The sequence below is a fragment of the Balaenoptera ricei genome, chromosome 10, assembly GCF_028023285.1.
Source record: "Balaenoptera ricei isolate mBalRic1 chromosome 10, mBalRic1.hap2, whole genome shotgun sequence".
Taxonomy (NCBI): domain Eukaryota; kingdom Metazoa; phylum Chordata; class Mammalia; order Artiodactyla; family Balaenopteridae; genus Balaenoptera; species Balaenoptera ricei.
Window position 1 is genome coordinate 104,646,752 of NC_082648.1, and position 18,544 is coordinate 104,665,295.

Here is an 18,544-nt window from a genome sequence, read left to right on the forward strand (position 1 = left end):
GACTGATTAGAGATTTATCAATTTTGTTGATCTTTTCAAAGAACTAACTTTTAATTTTGTTGATTTTTTTCTATTGTTTTCCTGATTTTAATTTCATTGATTTCTGCTCTACTTTATTATAATTTTTCTTGTTTTTACTTTAGGCTTAAATTGCCCTTCTTTCTCTAGTTTCTTAATGTGAGATCATAGATGATTGATTTTAGATCTTTCTTAGACTCTAAGATATGCATTTAATCCTATTTTTAAAATTTTGATGAGTTGTATTCTGATTTTTATTTACTTTAGTTTCTAAAAAATGTCTCTTAAGGTTTCTTCTTTTACCCATGTGTTATTTAGAAGTGTATTATTTAATCTCCGAATATTTCAGATTCTTCCATCTATCTTTCTATTAGTAATTTCTAGTTTAATTCCAAACTTGAGAACAGATTTTGTATGATTCCTAGTCTTTTAAATCTTTAAGGTGTGTTTATGTCCCAGAATGTGGTCTATCATGGTGAGTGTCTAATCTGAACTTGGGAAGAATGTGTATTCTGCTGTTGTTGTATGAAGAATTCTACAAATGTCAATTAGATCCAGTTGATTGATAGTCTTGTTCAGGTCAACCATACCATTAAAGATTTTCTGCCTTCTTGATCTATCCGTTACTGACAGATGGGTGGTGAGTTCTTCCAATGTAATAGAGGATTTGTCCATTTCTTCTTTTAACTTTTTACCTGATGAATTTTGTGTCTGGTGTTAGGTACATACACTTTTAAGATTATGTCTTCTTGAAGAATTGACTCCTTTATCATTCTCTCTCTTTATTCCTGATAATTTTTCTCATATTTCCAGAAGTCAGCTGCCAGAAATTAATTCAGCTATTCCATATTTCTTCTAATTACTTTTAACCTAGCTGACTCATTATATGTAAAATGGGTCTCTTGTTGATAACATATACTTGGGTCTTGTTTAGTTTTTTTTAAAATCCACTCTAACACTCTCTGTATTTTAATTGCTATATTTAGACCATTCACATTTAAAGTGACATTTAAAATATAATATCTGTCCTGTTTGTAAGAGTTTTCTGCTAACTGCACTTATTCTATGTTACTTTTTTAGTGTTCTCTGTGTAAGTCCTCCTTGAAATAATACCATGTGGTCACATGTGTAAGGCAGATACCTTATAACTGAATATTCTCAATTCTCCTGTTCCTTTTTGTCATTCACTTATACATACACTGTAATCACCCAATAAATTGTTACTATTATTACTTTGAACAGTTATCTTTTCAATCAATTAAGAATAAAGAAAATTAAATATTTTGTCTTACCTTCATTTATCCCTTCCCTAACATTTTTCCTTTCTTTATGGTCTGAGTTTCTGACTTATATTATCTTCCTTCTTCCTGAAGAACTTCTTTAAACATTGATGGGCAGGTCTTCTGGTGATGAATTCCCTCAGTTTTTTTCTTAAAAAGTCCTTATTCTTCCCTTTTAAAGGATAATTTCATTGAATATAGAAGTCTGGATTTTTAAAATTAACTTCTTATATATTTCACTGCACTGTCTCCCTGCTTGCATGGTTGCAGATGAGACGTCTACTGAATTTGTATCCTTATTCCTATATAGGTAAGGTGTTATGTTTTCCTCTGGCTTCTTTCAAGTTTTTCTTTGTGTTTGAATAAAATATGAATGCAATATCCCTAGGTGTATTCTTTTTTTCTTCTTTTAATCCTGCTTACTGTTCAGTGAGCATCTCAAATCTGTGGTTTGGAATCTGTCATTAATTTTGGAAAGTTCTTAGCTATATATATATATATATATATATATATATATATATATATATATATATATAGATATATAGATATAGATATATAGACAGATAGATATAGATACACACACATATATACATATATATTTTCTGCTTGCATACCTCTTTCTTCTCCTTTTAGTGTTCCAATTATGCGTATATGTTCTATCTTTTGACACTGTCCCACAGTCCTTGGATGTTCTGGAAATAGCCATGGTTCCCACCGCTGGTTTTCCCAGCCTGCCTGCCCCTGTTGGTCCTTTTTCCTCTCCCCACTGCCCCAGACCCTGGGTGGCATCAGGCTCAGGCAAATTGCAGGAGCTGCCACACCTTTCCTGCAGACACATGGCACATTCAGTCCCTACCCTGTTCCCAGAACCTTGCCCTTGTCTTGTTGCCTCACCCTCTCCCCCCTTGGCCACTTTCTGAAGTAGCATGATGCGGAACAGAGACCTGGCTAGGAGTCAGGCAGCTCTTGCCTCCTCACTTTCCTGTGTGAATTGGAGGTGCTGCTAGCCCTGTCTGACCCTGAACTCCTGGTCTCTAAGTTAAGGGTAATAACTCCTGGACTTCACAGGGCTGTCATGAGGATCAGCTAACAGGCATGAAGTTTGCTGTGTGGTTGATGCAGGCTTCAGGAAATGGAGCTCACACAAGCTCCCACCCCTGTGCCTGGCTCAGCACACATCTCATCTCCCAAGTGTCCCTCCTGCCCTCTCTCCTCTCATGTAGGTTGGCTCTGTCCCAGAAAGCGATCTGTATGTCAAGTTCTCTGCCTACTTGGTGTGAATTCCAAGTGGCAGAAAGCTCTCCATCCCCTCCTTGCAAATCTTCTCACTCAGGCATAAGACCTAGTCCATGGTCCGAGTCAATCCTCTCCCCAAGTACAACCAAGGGTGCACTGTTTGCACCTGATGAAATAGTTGCAAACCTCTTCTATCTCAATTAGGAATGTCCTCCTCAAATTTCCCCTTATACTTTACTTCCATGATTGCATTTGGTTTTTATGCAAGTAAATTTCAGGGCTGTCTTACAAGCACATCAGGTGGGAATCATAAGAGAGAGGCTAGAAGAGGATCTATGTGGGGAAAATCTACAGTCAAATAAGTTTGGAAAATTATAAGTAAAGCTAAACAATTTTTTTCAATTGCTAGAAGTCTCAGAACCTTTATTTTCATGACTGAGTCCTGTGGCTCAAATTGCCCAAACACAAAGCTTTCTCTTCCCCTCTTTGTGCTATCTCAGATACTTTTCTTTTTCCCTGTGAGATCATCTCGCAGGAAAAATGCCCACTGTGGAATCCTCTTTGACAGTGCTGGCTGCAGTTTCAGGGAGACCATGGCAAGAGTTACATTTCCTTCCTGGTATTATACCTATAGTGTCTCCCAAGCAGGGATTCTGTGGCTCTGAAGCCCAGAGGCTCCAGGCTGGTGCCTGATGCCTGCTCACCACCCCGCTTGATTTTATATCTAACAAGCCCTCCTGCCAGCCTGATAGAGGAATGGCAGAGGCAGCTGGCTGGTCGGGGAGGAGATGGCAGTGACTGTCCTCATGGAGGGCACACTCTGATGCTGGAGTTTCCAGGAGAGGAATCCTGGTCAAGGCAGGACACTCTGAAGATGTTTTCAAATCTAGTATTTGATGACTCTATTAAGACTCGGTTTACTTTTTCTTTTTTAAAGTAAAATGCACGGGCAAAAAGTCTACTAAGTGTATATACTGTCAGCACATCGTTAACCCATTTTTGTTTTGCCAAATACCTTGTATAGTGCGTGTTACAGTATCAGCACTTAGCAAATGTTGTTGAATGGTAGAATAGGCATTATATCCTGGAATCCGGAGAAATGCCATCTTGGGGATGATGGTGAACAGATAGCACGATTAAAACCAGATGCCAAGGAGATTTTTAAATGTCTCAGGGGATGACATTCCCATCATTTATTTGGTAAAAATTGCTCTCTGCTCCATCTTGAAGCCAGCTCTTTTCTGGCACTGGAAACACAATGTAAATAGCATTAAATTCCAGTGAAGTTTTCTCACTTCCTACTCATGATGCTCTTTGACTTTAGGCCAATCTCGATTGGCCCAGTTTGCTGCAAGCCTGCCTCATCTTGGATTAAACTGGGCAGCCAGGTTTCTTCTTGCCTTCATTAGCCACACTGTGGACATGGGACTGATGATCTCAGTGCATCATTTTGATGTGCCGTGCTAGGTAGCAGTCTTCACTACTGCCATTGTTCTTTCTTCACCATAGGTCTACGTCCAAGAGTGGAAGGAGAGATGTTACTTGGAAGGCTATAGCATTTGTCCATCTGGGAGAAGATGATAGCTTGGACCAGATGATGGCAGTTGGCCTGGAAAGAAGGGAAGTGACTTCAGATATTTTTGGAGGAAAGGGTACCAGGATCTGCAGATATTGGTTGTGTTGGTGAGGGGTGGGGTGGTGGAGAAGGTGTAAGAATGTGAGGAATCCAGGATTTATACATTTGTACTGCAGCAACTGGACTGTCATGCCATTTATAGATGTGGGGTGATTCACAGAGGCACTGAGACCCTATAGGAGGGAAATGCAGAGTTCAGCTTTGGACATAATAAATCTGAGATGACATTAGACATCCAATGTCAAAAAGGCAGTTAGATTTACTAATCCTGGAGCCCACTGGCCAAGAGTAGAATTTAGGGAGTCATCAGTGGATAGATGCTATTCATAGTCACAGGACTGAATGGGGTCCTCTAGGAAATGAGCTGGGGCTGAGTCTTAACGCTCTCCAGGGTTTGGAGCCCCAACTGAGAGGGAGCAGTCACTGGGAAGAGATGACTGCCAGGAGCATTTGTTGTCTCAGAAGCCAAGAAGGTAGAGTAATTAACTCAATACATTCATATGTAAAGCAGGGAAGTCACTGGTGATCATGAGATAGGACAGGGTCTCGAGTGTAGAGGGCAGAAGCCAGAGGGAAGTGAGTTTAGAAGAGGACATGAAGTGAAGAAGTGAAGCTGGTGATACTGATGATATTTATGTGTGCCTTCTGCTGGGAAGAAAAGATGAACAATGAGGTAGTAGCTAGATGGAAATACGAAGCCAAGAGAAGTTGTGTTTATACTTTATTTGTGTAAGATGGTATACCTACCAGGGCCCATATGTAGGGGAAAATGCACTGATTTCAAAGGCAAAGGGCACTACAAATGAACAATTTTATCCCTGAGAAGGCCGGGGGATACAGCAAAAGGACTGAGTCTCTGATAAGCATGGGCCCACTCCTTAGGACATAAAAAGGAAGGGTAGAAGGATGATCACAGGAGTAGGAATTGGTGGATTTGGGAGCAAAAGGAGGAGGCAGCCCTCATTTTCTCAGTGAGACATATGATGATTATGGACTGCAGAGGTGGGAGAAGGTGTTAAATACTTAACTTGCAAAAAGGATAAATTAACGTTTTACAAAATGGGTTGGGATCGCTGGGCAATTTTGCCAACCAACTTGATGGAGCATTTGAATAAGTCCTGCAACCATGGTTCAGTGTTTTACTGTCACTGCGTTCAGCAGCCTGGGTGAGGTGCAGAGTGGGTGGAGAAAGGGAGTCAGTATGTCAGAGGAAATGAGAGGCAAGGGAGCTGAAATTAAGAAGAGGATTTAGAATGATGGACCTAATCTGAGCAAAGTGTGAAGCCAAGACATAAGGGGGGTGGTAGGTCTTCAAAAAGTGGTTGGTGGTGCAATTAATTCAACATCAAAATGACACGAACTTGAATGTGACAGTGAAGACTGGTGAAGTGGGGCACTAGAATAAGGATACTGGAGAGGTGATAATCCATGGGTAAGATGCTCTTGCAGTTCTGGAGATGAGATTGCCTAAGATCTGACATGGGAGAGGATGGGGCAAAGGAAGAGATGACCAGGGATTAGGAAACTGATTAACTGAGAGAGCAGAGAGATGCTCCCTGTGGATGCTGACATCATGGAGGATGGCGGACGTGGAGATCAAGGTGGAAAGGCAGGGTCCAGCTTATGCCATAAACACTGGGATGGACTGGACCTCAGATGGTGTCCACACAGGCTGGGCACCTAATGGAATGACACACACTTTAAAGAAGCTAGGAATTTGAAAAATGAGTTTGTACACAACAAAAGTGTAAAAAGAGACTTGCCCAAATCCCAGGGCTGATGTCCAGGTGTGTAGGTTGAGTAGTCTCAAAGTGACAGAGAGACAGGGATGGTGGTGCTTTCAAGGAACAGCTGGATCTCAAGCCAGAAGAAAGAGAATATACAAAGAATATGGTTATTTTGCGTCTGTCTCTATTAAAATGCAAACATATGGGCAGGAATTTTACCTGTTTTTGTCATTGTTTTATCCTAGTACCTTGAACAAAGCCTTGAACATAGAAGGCACTCTATAAATATTTGTTTAATAACTGTTGGATTATGAATGTTGCTGTTTATGATCACAAAATAAGCACCTTATGCAATTTCTGTTTTCTGTAAGTCAGAGAGGTTTAGTTTGAATTTTAAGTATGGTCTAATCTTATGTCACATAAGTGTTGAAATAAGCATTATTCTATAGAGACAATGTATTGCATTTCATAATGACTATTATATACATTATATTATTTATAATCATTAGAGCTTATATACCCCTATTTACTTTTTTGCCTACTTGATCTGTCAAAGAATAGAAGACTTTTATTCAGCTGTTATTGGGTGTCTGACATATTCTCTTCATATTTCAATCTGATTTTTCTTTATCTGCTTTGATTCTGTGTTATTTGGCACATAAAGGTTCATAACTGTCATCGCATTGTGTCAAAATGAACACTTAATAAATCATCACCCACTTTGTCATGTTTAGTGTTTTACTTTTACTTTGACGTGTACTTTATCTTAGGTTATTATTGTCTCCTGTGCTTTATTTGCTTGGTAGGTATCTATCTATTCTTTCACTTTTAAGCTTTCCAAACCTCTTTGCTTTAGAGAGGACTCTTGTTAGATAATGTATAAACAGACTTTGGTTTTGTTCCAGTCACCCTTTAGTAATAAATGTAATCCCCTTAAAGTTTCTGCACCGTGTTTTGTCTGATTTTTATACCATTGATTTTTGTGCTTCTAATCTCTAGTTTTCTTATTGCTGTCTTCATTTTATCTTTGTCATATGTTCTTTCTCTTTAAGAACAGTGATTTTGAAGGCATCTGTACAATGCCAGTTCTTCGACTGGGCAATTTTAATGCTGTTTTTAACTCTTACAGATTGATCTAGTTATCAGTGTCTACTGAGTTTCTTAGTGGCACTTCCACCTTTGTAAGATCCAGAAATCTTCACTCTTAATTTCTTCCAGAGTTCAATTTCCAAACTTTCATGTTTTATTGCTAAATTCTGTAATTAAACAAATCTCATTGATTTTTAAATATTTTCTCTACATAGATTCTATTTTAAGAATTATTAACAATATGTAACTTGGAGCTGGGTGTACAGCACGTATGAATCATATGCTTAAATGGTTTCAGGGTTCACTGTTATCCCTTTTACACCATAGCACCTCTACTCCTGGTTAGTTTTTTTTTTTGGAACTCATTTCACAATTGACTAAAATGCATTGTGAGGTGATTTTTCCAGACAGGGTACATGGTTGCTATATTTTCAAAGATTTTGCATATCTGAGACTTATTTTTTCCTTGACTTCATTTGCAGATGCCAACTGAGCAGGATACAGTATAATTGAATCCAAATATTTTTGTCTTAAAATGCTTTCAATGTCCCTCCACTGCTTCCTGTCTTGTAAGGTTGAAGAGAAGAACCATGTGACAAAGCAGGCTTTCCTTCCTTTGTCAGCAACTGCATGCTCAGGACCTGATGTCTACCTAACCAACAGGACAGCACTCAGTTCATGTCTGCTATTCAGATCACTCCAACCCCTTCTCCATATCACCTTGTATTTAAAAAGCATTTCCACACTCAGTATCTCATTGGAAACATTATAGACAGAGACACCAAGTTCAAGGAGGTGATGTGAATTGTCAAAGTCCAGTGAGAGGAACAAGACTGGGTCCTAGGCTTGAATCCAGGTCTTATTGCCTGAAAATGCTGTTCTCCAGAATGAATTTTATCTTATGCTTCCTCCCACCTCAATCCAAAGAAGTCTTCTTACCAGTTTATCAGCCACAGAGAAAATACACCCAACATGTGATAAACAACAGGCTAGAGAAAGATAACAGAAGGCCAATAAGAATATCCTTCATGGATTTGAATTCTCCTCTCCCTAAAGAAACATGCAAGTTAGTCAACACTATTTTAAATTACTCTGATTGTTACCACAGTTGCTAAGATTTGGTTAAAAAGGGGTTGAGGCTGGGGCTGACACAATCTCACCAATATACATGATCATCACTCTACTAGAACTTTTTGAATTGTTAAATTGGAGAGTGAGTGCCAGTTAAAAAAACCACAGAAGGCTGAAAATAAGAAAATACTTTATTTGATCCCTTTAGAATTGCAATTCAGGGGACACACATTTGGGTAAAACTGAAAGAATGTTTCAGGGAAGAGAAAGGGTCAAGAGCTTATAAAGGCAAAAGCCATGAGGCTGTGCTCTGATGCAAGAAAAGAAATGTTTATCCTTAAGGGATAGCGGTCACAAGTAGTTGTAGGGTGAGGGTTCAATAAGTATCTTGAGTTTCTGGCAGATGTTCTGGATCCCTTCATTAGGACAAAAAGTGGTCAAAAATCAGATTCCATCCAGGCTAAGATGTGCATAAGTCACATGTCCTCAGTGGCCTCCTGGCTCCATTTTAGAGAACACTCTTAGCAATACTGACTCCAGTTTGATTTTCCTTTCACATTTCCCCCTTTTGATCAAGATCTTTCTTTGGAAAGCACTGATGATCAACCATGTAGTTATTGGGCCTTGGCATTGAAATTCTTGGTGCTGGGAAGGCTCATTCCCAGAGATTCATGTCCCATGGAGAAGGGAAAAGAGGTGATTTAGGGAGAGGTGTGTTTTCAGAGAGTTTATGGTCACATTTGAGCAACAAGGAACCATCTAGGAAGTGAGTCTTAAGTAGCGTTCTAAAAAGGAGAAATTTATGTCTCTTCATTAGAAGGACTTTTATAGGTGTGGTCAACAATCTCCAGATGTCAAGCTATCATTATTCCAGTGGAGGGCATTGGAGTACAGCAGTGAGAGAGAAAAAGTGTAAATGGTTTAAAAACAACAAAGAGAATAAATAAGAACAATGATTAGTATAATGAGTTGCAATTTGGATGGGAATAAAGCACCAAGTCCAGAGGGGAGCCAGCTGAAAATAGCTAGATGTCAGGATCGAAGCACCTTTTGTAGTTTGAAATGTCGCTGATGATGTCATCGGGTGTTTAGGTAAACTTTCTGAGTAGATCATATAGCAACAGGCATGAAGATTGTCAATACATTAGCAGTTACAGTGATTTCTCTGAAGTTTATGTCAAGTTGTCCAACTTTAGCTTGCATGGCTTTGGAAAAAGTGCCGTTGTAGTTCTCAATGATTCCAAGTCAAAAGGATGGCACTAAAACCAGAAATGCTAGTTTGGAGAGTCATAGCTAGATATAGGAGGAAACTAGAAGAATTCAGGATCTAGTCCAGTTTATCAGATAAATGCCAAAACCTCAGAGACAAATAATAATGCTAGATTCTAATATCCACAAAGGTATATTATGGAAACAATTTGTCACTCTAAAGTCACCCTCATTTCTACCAAAGATAGCCAAATTCATATTAATTTGTTTTCAAAATAAGACTGGTTTTAATAAATTTGCCTGGATTATTTACATAAGTGTATCAAGAATAACAGTTGATCATATAGGCTCTTTTAAATATGCTTTGCTGGAACTTTTCACAAGAAATCTCAGATTGAATTTTTAAAGGCCTCTTGTGGCCAGGAAAGCCAAGCCAAGGACTTACCATCTGACTTTGCCTACAATACTTATAGATTTGGGTGAACTCTTCTCTTCCGGAGGTCCACAAAACATCTTGTGGTTTCTGCACCTGCCAGAAAGTGACTTTCCTTACTCACATGTTTAGGCCACTGGGAACTCTGTAAGCAAGGTCCCAGGCTGTTTTTTCAAGGATCTTTATTGGCTCCATAAAGTCAATCTTAGTTCCTTAGAGCTGTCTGGTCATATCTGAGTCTATGCATGTCTCTCTCAAATACGACATTCCAGTCAAAGCCTTGGTAATATAACCGATGTTTCCAATGTGTCCTGTTATGAGGAGAACAGATTCTTAGTGAACTTATGCAAATAATTATATTGTTATGAAAATAAGAGAACTCGCTAAGAATTTCTGAAGTCTGGAGGGATCAGGTAGGAAGAAAAAGATACATGTTTCCTCTTTGTTTACAAAAGTACACTTTATCAAATTGTTGCAAGTCATAGATAGCTTGAGAGAACACGTTTCCTTAAATCTGGAAGAGCAAAACATAAAAGAACCCGCAATGTTTAAAATAAAAAGTCATAAAAATTTTACTCATCCTCATCAGTTTATTCAGTTCCATGGAAAAAATTCTTGATCTTTTATCTTCTGTTAGGATTTTTATGAAACCATCAGTTTCTTCATTAGAGTTCTGTAAATTTTTATCCAATTCAATGGTATGATCTGAAAGTTTATCAGAAACCTGTACTCTTTAGTAAGTGTCGTGAATCTCTCTGAAGATGAAACATTTGTAAAAGCATCAGAGTAAAATAATGACTCTCTGTTAATGAGAAAAACTTTAAAATGGCATGATTGAATATCTGATTACAATGCAATTGACAAGGGAATTAGTTTTTTTCTGTTATGTGAAACATTTTACGTAGAATTATGACTGATAACCTATACCAGGACATATCAGATTTCCAGGAATTTCACATAGTTTTTGAAACACTGATTACATGTATACAGACACATCATAAAGAAGCCTTAGTATTACTTCTTTTCTGCCAATGTTTCCCATGTAATTTAACATATCAAATAAACTTCATTAGTCTAACATCTACCTTTTTATAAGAAGAGAGAACAAATTTTTTTTAATGTCTGAAACATTTATATTAACATATTTCCATACAAATAACCCAAAGAAATTTCAGTACTAGTTGCTTTCCTTGTCTGCCCGCTTGTTCTCTCACACTGCAGGCTCCCATCAGTCATCAGTCCTACACACATCAGAGTACACATGTCAATCCCAATCGCCCAATTCAACACAGCACCATCCCCACCCCACCACAGTTTTCCCCCCTTGGTGTCCATACGTTTGTTCTCTACATCTGTGTCTCAACTTCTGCCCTGCAAACCGGTTCATCTGTACCATTTTTCTAGGTTCCACATACATGTGTTAATATACGATATTTGTTTTTCTCTTTCTGACTTACTTCACTCTGTATGACAGTCTTAGATCCATTCACAAGAGAAAAAATTTTTGATATATTTCACAGGGTCTCTGAAATATTTCATATCTCAAAGGTAGTTCTAAGTCAAAAAGACTTCATTTAGAATTTGATTTGGGGAAGTTTGTCAAAAATATCAAAAGTTTTTAAAACACTTGGTCAAATAGGATCATGGGTCACTATGAAACAATGCTTAGTTATCCATTTAACCAAAATAACAAAGACTTCATAGGCAAATATAGAAGGTTATATAGTTCTGATCAAAACTTAGCTGGTTTAATATCAAGAGAATTAGTTTACTTCAGTAATTAAAGTCCTGATAAAGACAATATAGAAATAAGTGGTTATTTTGACAAAACATAAGATCTACATTTTATAATCTTTTTTTATAAAGATCAGAACAAAAGGAAAAAAAAAGCTTTGTCATTTTAATAAAGAGAAAAACCAAATTTTAATTTTGCACCAGCTTACTTTTGATATTAAAACTCATCCATTTAATTAAAGTTATTCCAATTTTAGCCAGTCATGACCACACAAAAAATCCTTTCTAAAGACTTCTTTTTTTTCCACAGAACTTTTACAACTTTCTATATCCATTTTACTTGTTCCTTGTTTTCTTTCCCATCTAGAAATAACCAGCTTTTCTTTTCCCTTAACATTTCCACTTCTTATACATTTAAAAAATTCCCTTGTATACAAAGATATTTTCCTTATTAATTGTAGTAGTTTTAATTAAATATGCTCATTAAAACTTTTAACCCTTAGAAGACAATTTCTAGTGAAAACTAAAAAATAAGCAATTATGAACTATTTGTTATACCAGCTTTTTTTTTTTTTTTTAATGTGGCACAAAACGTGGCTAACAGACCCAAGCATCTTTAGTTTTTTTGGTAATAAGACAAAAGTAGGCAAACTTAGACTTGTTTGGCAGTTAAACTTAGACTTGTCCAATGATCTAGACGTTCAACGAATTCCCATCATTTAATTTAACTTGGCAGGCCTGAGAATTGGGGGCCAATGGTGTAAGTCGTAATCAAGTCCTGAGTCTGAAAGCTCCAGAACCAGGAGCTGCAATGTACAAGAGCAGAAATCCCAGCTTAAACAGAGAGAGAACTTGCCCTTCTTCCATCTTTTCCTTCTATTCAGGTCCTCAGTGGGTTAGATGACAACTACCCACATTAGTGAGGGTGATGATTACTCAGCCTACTGATTCAAATGCTAATCTCTTCTGGAAATGCCCTCACAGACACAGCCCAAAATAATGTTTCACCAGCTATCTAGGTATCCCTTGGCCTTGTCAAGGTGACACATAAAATTAACCATCACTGTGGGTTATTTCAGAGATCCTCTATATAAAACCAAGGGGTATTTTCAATAGAAGTATTAGAAAAAATTCAAGACAGGAATAGTATCTGCCTGAGCTGTGATAGAAAAAAAAAAATAGTTCAGACACAAGAATGCTTAATCCAAGCTTTACTAGCAAAATGTGGGGTGTGAGATCATACTAACTATGTGATCTGCAAAGTGCCACATTAAAAATTTACTTTAAAGGGACCTTGAGTTTGTAATAACCCAATGCCCCTGCCAGAAACAAAAACAAATCCTCACTGGAAGAACAGTCTTTAAATCCAGTCCTAGGAGAATTCTCATGGATAATATCAAAATATAATCTCTCTCTAACACACACAAAATCACAAAACATTTTAAGAAGTCAGCTTCCCTGAATCAAAGTCAGCAGAAACAGCAATCACAGAATGAAACCTGCACAGAATGAGGAATAAGAAATTATGAAATACAGAATTTTTAGTGAATGTTAAATACATGTTAATTACATTTAAAGAAATAAGACATTGATGGTATAAAGAAGGAATGGGAAACTATTAAAACCGAGCAGACAGATTAAAACAAAATACAGCAAACAAGATATTTGAAAATGAAAAGATAATTATTTTAATTTAGAAACTCGAGTGTGGATTAAACAGCATTTTATGCTCACTTGAATATAACATCAGTGAACTGGAACACAAATATCAAGAAATTACAAGTAACTCAGACAGACTAGTATGAAAGAGAGATTAAGAGACCTGGAAAATATCAATAGAAAGAGGAGTTCTAATATACCTCTAACTGGAGCTCCAGAAAGCAAGGGAAAAGAAAATGGGAGAGAAGTGATATTCCAAAGAGAGACTAACCAAGAATTTCCCAGAATTTATGAATGATAATGATCCCCCCATATCTCAATCAATCTAAAGTAAACTAAATAAAAATAAGTCTGTACTTAGATAAAGCATAGTAATATTTCAGGAAAACAAAGACAAAGGAAAGATCTCAAAGGAAATCAGAAATAAAAGCCTAAAAAAGGAATGAATGGCAACTGAATTATCTAAAGAAACACTGGATGCCAGACGTTAGTAGAAAATATTTTTCATGTGCTAAGAAAAAATTACTGTCAACTTGACATTGTGTTCCTGAAGAATAGACCTTCTAAGAATTAGAGGACAATATATTTTTACATAAACACATTCTCTACACAGGACTAGGGAAATAAATATTTCCAGGGTTGTTCACGTTCTGACCAGCCAGAGCAGAAAGTCTTTACTGAGCAACTAGGACACTCAGTTGAATCCCTAGAAGGGGTCAGACACTCCTTTTTTCCTTCCATTTTCTCCCTTTTTGAATGGAAATGTCTAAAACTGTTATCTTATTTTGTATCATTATTGTATTTTAAAGCAGATCACTTATTTCTTGAGTTTCACACATTTACAGTTGGAGAAGAATTTTGCCCCAGGATGGATTATATGCAGATCTTTACCCTAAATGTTAGATAATTTAAATGATAAAATTTAGAATTATTAACTGATTGATAAGACATAGATGAGATTTTGCACTCTGTGTTAATGCTGCCATGAATTGAGACTTCTGGGGATGTTGGGATGATCTGAAGGTATTTTGCATGTGGGACAAACACAAATCTTTAGAGGCCAGAAGGCAGACCATTGTAGAAATAATAATACCCCTACCCAAAGACGTTCACATCCTGATCCTTCAAATCCTTAAGTATGTTTTGGTACAGTGAAAAATTGTATGATAATAAATGTGTGTTGTTTGAAGCCACTGAATTTGTTGTATTTATTATAGCAGAAACAGGAAACTAATGAAATGGAAATTTAAAAATTAAAAACTGAAATTAAGAACTTATTAAATGAGTTTAACAGCCAACTCTTCTCATCAAAGAAGGGATTAGTGAACTGGAATATAACTCAGTAGAAAATATCCAGACTGAAGCACAGAAAGCAAGAAGGATGAAACATAAGGAAAGCATTGCTGCCAGAGATTAAAAGGTTAAAAAGAGGATATTATTAATTACATTTTAAATAAAAATGAAAATTAGTATGGTACATCTTAGAAAAGTATGAATTACAAATCGACTCAAGAAGAAATCATTTTAGAACTTGAAACAGTAATTTTAAATATCTCTATAAGGATTACTCAAAGTCCAATCAGTTTTAGAGAAGTGCTTCAACCATTTTAAACAGAGAAAAATTCATTTTTTTCCCAACCTCTTCCAGATTATAAAATAAGAAGAAACACTTGACCTTTCCCTTTATGAGATTGCTAGAGTGTTGTTACCAAGTTCCCAGATCGATAGTACAAGAAATTAAATTACAGGCTAATGCTAATGATAAATCAAATGCAAATATCTTAAACAAAATATTAGTAAACTCCATCCAGTACAGGCTCACCTCACTTCTCTTTATTGCACTTCACAAATATTGTGTTTCTTTACAAATTAAAAATGTGTGGTGACCACGTGTTGAACAAGGCACCATTTTTCTTCAAACAGCATTTGCTTACTTCGTGACTCTCATGTCACATGTTGGTAATTCTAGCAATATTTCAAGCTCTTTCATTATTATTCTATTTGTCATGATGATCTGTGATCAGTGATATTTGATGCAACTAATATGACCTGCTGAGGCTCAGATGATAGCACTTTTTAGTAGTAAGCTACTTTTAAAGTGTGTACTTTTTAGGTTTGATGCTATTGCACACTTAATGGACTGCAATATAATGTAAACGTAACTTTTATGTACACTGGGAAACCAAAAAATTCATGTGACTTACTTTATTGTGATAGTCTCTTTATTGCAGTGGTCAGAAACCAAACCTGCAGTATCTCTGGAGTATGCCTGTAACATATAAAACATGCAATCTATTGTGACAAATGGGGGTTATTCCTAGAACACGAGTTTGGTGTAACATTAAACTAATTTACCATATTAACAGATGAATGTTAAAAACTGTCCAATTGTAAAATACAGTAAAATAATTTTACAAAATCAATATTCTTTCATGATAACAAAGAAACTCTTTGCAAACTGAGATAGGAAAGGAACTGTCTAACCAGATAAATACTATGTATTGGGGAAAAAAACCTCAACATTAACCATAATTACAGGCTTTAATATTTAAAGCCTTATTGTTGAAGCTGGAAGGAAGAAAATATGGGTCTGATGGAGACCAGCTTCAGAGAAGAACCAAGGATGCAGCACCTCAGGTGCCGGGTTGGGCCCCTTTGACACTGGGGAGTCTTTCTCCAGCTTGGAGCCCGAGGAGCGTGCAGGGGCTGAGAGGCAGAGCACAGGAGGGATGAAATAAGGAGAAATAGAGGGGCAGCTCGTGCAACCTGACAGAGGTTAGGACTCACACACTCCGCATCTGAGTTTCCTCACCAGCCGAAGTGGGATAGTGATGTTTTGGTTTGTGAAGATTCAGCAAAATTTATTTAAAGTGTGTTGCACATGAAAATAGGCCCATAATCAGAAGCCATTATTCTTTGTATTATATGAGGTTGAATCACGTGAAGTTGTGGTTATCCTAGTGTTTTTGACATTCGAAAATGGCATTTCACAAGGTTGAACTTGGAAGTTCCTGTTGAGGTGTATGTAGGCTACCCTTGTAGGTAGTATGCACTAACTAGTGACCACAAAGAGACCAAGGGCTGATTGTCCTGAAACTAACACTTCCAAGTGTATGTACCTTGTATTCTAATATTCAGTGTTTCTTTTTTTTCTCCACAGTTCACTACTTCTAATATTGGGATATGTTTTACAAGCAAGGTTTATGTGAAGTGTCATTTTCCCTTTATAACCAGAAAATCCATAATTAAATCGTTGATGTGTCTTACAATTCATGATGTCTAAGATTTAATTTCAAGCTCAACATCATGGTTTTGAAAATGATGCCAGAGGAAAAAAAATGCGATGACCTGCTAATATTTCTTGGCATTTGATCATTGTACACTTGGCCCCCAAATACCTCCAAACATATTCTCCAGGCCCTTTGGGGAAGCACTACAGAAGGCAGACCTGGCCTCTGCTGCGCACATCCTTCTCCCACAGCTTCTGAGCCCCAGCCATTCAGCACCTGAGGGACCCAGGAAATTATTCACAGACCAGCAGAATCTGAATGTCTAATATTCAATATTTCAAAAACTAAATGCAAGATAATGCCTTCTTTCTATGAAGTCCGTGGAGATTGCTCTGAAATAAATGAGGTTTTATGTCTTCATTATACACGAAAACTATTTAATTACACATACCTGGAAAATGCATCAGTCATTTACCTGAATATAGCTAGGCTCGCCTTCCTTGTCCTGAGAAGCAGGAGCAGAGTCTGTCTGGACAAGCCTTGTTCACACTGGTCGTGCCAGCATTCACCTGGGACAGGTCTACAGGCAGATTGATCTGACCCCCAGGTCTGCCTGTTCCATGGGACCATCTGGAACACCCTTTAATAGGACGGCCACATGTCCCAGTTTGCTGAAGACAGTCTCATACTCCTGTTCAGTTTAGCATTTTGCCAGGTGTTTCATTCTTAAATGAAGCATCATTAACAATTGCATTAAAATAAGCCAGGTGGGCTGGTAACCTTCCACCTGCACTTCTGGCTTCTGCTGTGTTCCTGTCTAGCACCAGAGCCAGGACAGCGATTAAATATGAAAACTTCATCATGGGACTTCATAGGTGAGAGGAGTGTGAAATGTTTGTGAAATGGGGATGGGGAATGGGAGTGGAAAAGCCCTGCTGTCAAGTGTGTAGACAGCAGTCTGAATGCTCCTGGTACAGTTTGTCTTTTGCTATGTATTATAAATCTATATATTGTTTTTTGGAAGACATTTATTTTGCAATAACTTTCACCATTGAGACATTCAAAAATAAAGCACCCGTAGAATAAAAATTAAGAAATGACTTTCTGCTTCTCCAGGAATTTCATGGTGTGCGAGCGTCTTCAGTAAGATATTCGGTACTGTTCTCCATGTAAAAACCAGAAGACACAGATGTCCCAAAGGAGCATCTGCATCTTCTTCAGAAGTCGGTCATTATGTTAAGATGTGTATCCTCAAAGAGGAAAGCAGATCCTGGGCAGTGCAAAAGCAGAGTTCCATTTCACTCTGAGAGGCAATGTTGTTCAATCTGATCAGCTGACGCCTTTCCTAATTTAATCTTGTTCATTTTTGATTCCAGTCTTTCTTGTGTAGGTCTGAAAGGTAAAGCAACAACTATTAATATGTTGGGTGGGTTATCACAAAAGAACATTGTAAATAGTTAAATGAGAGTCTTACAGCCGTGCCATCAGATTCTGGAAATAGTACGTCAGTTAATTTATTTTTTTAAATGAGGTTTTATTTAATACACATAACAAAATTAAAGGCTTATTATGTCAAAATTCTTTTCACCTTACTGTGAAGGCTCTTGTAAATTATGTTAAAAATTTAAACATTTAAAAGAAAATCATTTGGTTTTGTACAGAAATTTTATGAAGTCTGATGAAGTGTAGAGTTACGGTGGAAAAATATTTTACTAGACTGAGAAACTATGGAGCTTTTACAATTCCTAACATCATTCAAATTGTGATGTTATACGTACCAAATATTTACAATATATTTTTTATTCATACACACTTCAAGTCAACTGAAGCATTTTTTGGTAACAAAACTGATTTTTGGATGTGAAAACAATACTAGCGCTTCCACTGTAGTCCATACTCAATTGGGTCTTAAAAATATTGGGGCCTTGAAGTATTGTATATCAAGCTAAGTGCCCCACAATGGTGTTAACATTTTTGTAAAGAAATCCTCTACATTACAGTTACACTTTGTTCAAAACTCTTTGATTTTAGAAACCTTTAATGAAATAATTCTACATCCGAAGTTCCAAAGATAACTTGAGATTTAAAGCTTTTGGCAATCTGCAATTATTTAGCTATTTTTCTGTCCTAAAATGAGCAAGAAACTGATTATATTAAACACTGAGAGTTTAATGGGTAATAACATTTAAATCTGACATTCTATAATTGCATTTTGGAATCTA